The following is a 4320-nucleotide window of genomic DNA, read 5'->3' as shown; positions in this document are numbered from 1 at the left end:
TAAAAAAAAAAAGTATTGGTGGAAAAAACAGACAGCTAGATCAATGGAACAGAATAAAGAGCCTAGAATTTTTTGCAGATCTAGAATAAAAAAAAATCTTAAAATTCATGTGGAAACACAAAGACCCTGAATAGCCAAAGCAATCTTGACAAAGAAAAATGGAGCTGGAGGAATCAGTCTCCCTGACTTCAGACTATAATACAAGGCTACAGTAATCAAAACAGTATGGTACTTGCACAAAGACAGATTTACAGATCAATGGAACAGGATAGAAAGTCCAGAAATACACCCACACACCTGTGGTCAGTTAATCTACGACAAAGGATGCAAGAATATACAATGGGGAAAGGACAGTCTCTTCAATAAGTGGTGTTGGGAAAACTGGCCAGCCACATACAAAAGAATGAAATTAGAACATTCTCTAACACCATACAGAAAAATAAACTAAAAATGGATTAAAGACCTAAATGTAAGACTGAATACTATAAAACTCTTAGAGGAGAACAGGCAGAACACTCTTTGACATAAATCACAGCAATATCTTTTTAGATCCACCTCCTAGAGTAATAAAAATAAAAACAAAAATAAACAAATGGGACCTAATTAAACTTCAAAGCTTTTGCACAGCAAAGGAAATGAAAAGACAACCCAAAGGACTTCCCTGGTGGTGCAGTGGTTAAGAATCCACCTGCCAATGCACGGGACACGGGTTTGAGCCCTGGTCCAGGAAGATCCCACATGCCGTGGAGCAACTAAGCCCGTGAGGCACAACTACTGAGCCTGTGCTCTAGAGCCTGCATGCTGCAACTACTGAAGCCCGCATGCCTAGAGCCCGTGCTCCACAACAAGAGAAGCCACTGCAATGAGAAGCCCGTGCACCGCAACAAAGAGTAGCCCCTGCTCGCTGCAACTAGAGAAAGCCCGTGTGGCAACAAAGACCCAACACAGCCAAAAATAAATAATAATAAATAAAATATATTAAAAAAAAAGACAACCCACAGAATGGGAGAAAATATTTAAGAATGATGCGACTGACGAAGGATTAATCTCCAAAATATACAAACAACTGATGCAGCTCAATATCAAAAAAACAAAAAACCCAATAAAAAAAATGGGCAGAAAATCTAAATAGACATTTCTCCAAGGAAGACATACAGATGGCCAAAAAGCACATGAAAAGACGCTCAATATCGCTAATTATTAGAGAAATGCAAATCAAAACTACAATGAGGTGTCACGTCACACTGGTCAGAATGGCCATCATCAAAAAGTCTACAAACAATAAATGCTGGAGCGGGTGTGAAGAGAAGGGAACCCTCCTACACTGTTGGTGTGAATGTAAATTGGTACAGCCACTATGGAGAACAGTATGAAGGTTCCTTAAAAAACTAAAAACAGAGCTACCACATTATCCAGCAGTCCCACTCCTGGTTATATATCTGAAGAAAACCATAATTCGAAAAGATACACACACCCTAGTGTTCATAGCATCATTATTTACAATAGTCAAGACATGGAAGCAACCTAAATAAATGTCCATTGACAGATGAATGGATAAAGAAGATGTGGTATATATGTATCATGGAATATTACTCAGCCATAACAAAGAATGTGATAATGCCATTTGCAGCAACATTGATGGACCTAAAGATTATCATACTAAGTGAAGTAAGTCAGAGAAAGACAAATATCATATGATATCACTTATATGTGGAATCTAAAAAAAATGATATAAATGAACTTATTTAGAAAACAGAAACAGACTCACAGACTTAGAAAACAAACTTATGGTTACCAAAGGGGAAAGTTGGGGGAGGAGGGATAAATTAGGAGGTTGGATTAACATATACACACTACTATATATAAAATAGATAACCAGGGACTTCCCTGGTGGTCCAGTGGTTAAGAATCTGCCTTCCAATGCAGGAGACACGGGTTCAATTCCTGGTTGGGAACTAAGATCCTACATGCTGGGGGGCAACTAAACCCATGCACTACAACTAGAGAGAAGCACTTGGGCTGCAACTACTGAACCCGTACACTCTGGAGCCCATATGCCGCAACTACTGAGCCCAAGCACTCTGGAGCCCGTGAGCCACAACTACAGAAGCCCATGTGCCACAACTACTGAGCTCTTGCGCTCTAGAGCCCATGTGCCACAACTAGAGAAACCCGTGTGCTGCAACTAGAGAGAAGCCTGCAACAAAGAGCCCCACACACCACAACAAAGACCAAGTGCAGCCAATAAATAAATAAATAAACTAAAAAAAAAAAGTAATATACATAAGGACATCTAATAACCTAAAAAAAAAGTACCACATAGAAAAGAATATATATAATAGATAACCAACAGGACATACTGTATAGCACAAGGAACTCTACTCAATACTCTGTAATAACCTATATGGGAAAAGAATCTGAAAAAGAATAGATATATGTATATATGCATAACTGAATCACCTTGCTGTACATGTGAAACTAACACAACATTGTAAATCAACTATACTCCAATAAAAAATAAAAATTAAATAAAAAAGAATAAAGAGCCCAGAAATAGACCCACATAAATATAGTCAACTGCTCTTTGACAAAGAAGAAAGGCAGTACAATGGTGCAAAGAGTCTCTTCAATAAACAGTGCTGGAACAACTGAACATTCACATACATACATACATAAACAGACAGACCTTACACCCTTTACAAACATTAACTCAAAATTACCTAAATGCAAAACTATAAACTCCTAGAAGAAAACATAGGAGAAGACCTAGATGATCTTGGGTATGGCAATGTCTTTTTAGGAACAACACCAAGGACATGATTACATGAAAGAGTTTATTGATATGCTACACTTCATAAAAATTAAAACTGCTCTGTGAAAGACAGTATCAAGAGAATGAGACAAGCCACAGACTGGGAGAAAAAACTTGTGTAAGACACATCTGATAAAGGACTATTATCCAAAATATATAAAGAACTTTTAAAACTCAACAATAATAAAACAAACAACCCAATTATAAATGGGCCAAAGGCCTTAATAGACACCTCACCAAAGAAGATATACAGGTGGCAAACAAGCATATGAAAAGATGATTCACATCATATGCTGTCAGAGAAATGCAAGTTAAAATGAGATCCCACTATACACCTATTAGAATGGTCAAAATCCTGACTACTGACAACACTAAATGCTGGCAAGGATATGGAGCAACAGGAACTCTCATCCTTTGCTGGTGGGAATGCAAAATGGCACAGCCACTTTGGAAGACAGTTTAGGAATTTAGTATAAAACTAAACATACTTTTACCATATAATACAGCAATCACTCTCCTTGGTATCTACACAAAGGAGATGAAAACTTATACCCACACAAAAACCTGCATGTGGATGTTTACAGAAGCTTTATTCATAGTTGCTAAAACTTGGAAGCAACCAGTGGGTGAATGGATAAACTGTGGTACATCCAGACAATAGAAGATTATTCAGCAGTAAAATAAAAAATAAGCTATCAAGCCATGAAAGGACAAGGAGGAAACTTAAATGCATATTACAAAGTGAAAGAAGCCAGTTTGAAAAGGCTACATACAGTGTGATTTCAACTACAGGACATTCTGGAAAAGGAAAAACTAGAGACAGTTAAAAGATCAGTGGTCACCAGAGGTTAGGGGTGAAGGAGGGATAAATAGGTGGAGAACAGAGGATTTTTAGGGCAACGAAACTATTCTATATGATTATAAATTTGACCAAACACATAGAATGACCCTAAAGTAAACTCTAACGTAAAGTGTGGACTCTGGGTGGTAATGATTTGTCAGTGTAGGTTCATCAGTTGTAACAAATGTACCACTCTGGTAGGGAATGTTGATAATGTTGGAGACTATGCATGTGTGAGGCAGCGGGTATAAGAGAAATCTCTGTACCTTTGGCTCACTATCGCTGGTAACTTTAAACTGCCCTAAAAAAATAATCTATTTTAAGAGGTTTAGGGTGCAAATGAAATTGTGACCAGTGAAGTGAGTTCAAATCCCTGCTCTGGTACTAACTGTATAAAAACAACAACAGGGACTTCCCTGGCGGCACAGTGGTTAAGAATCCACCTGCCATTTCAGGGGACACAGGTTCGAGCACTGGTCTGGGAAGATCCCACATGCCGCGGAGCAACTAAGCCCGTGCGCCACAGCTACTGAGCCTGTGCTCTAGAGCCCGTGAGCCACAACTACTAAAGCCTGTGCACCATAACTACTGAAGCCCCCGCTCACCGCAATTAGAGAAAGCCTGTGTGCAGCAACGAAGATCTAAGGCTGCCAAATAAATAAATTTT

This window comes from Monodon monoceros, unplaced genomic scaffold (genome assembly GCF_005190385.1).
Source record: "Monodon monoceros isolate NGI ecotype Baffin Bay Population unplaced genomic scaffold, NGI_Narwhal_1 Super_Scaffold_21, whole genome shotgun sequence".
In the NCBI taxonomy this organism is placed as follows: domain Eukaryota; kingdom Metazoa; phylum Chordata; class Mammalia; order Artiodactyla; family Monodontidae; genus Monodon; species Monodon monoceros.
Note: the sequence above shows the minus strand (reverse complement) of the source record.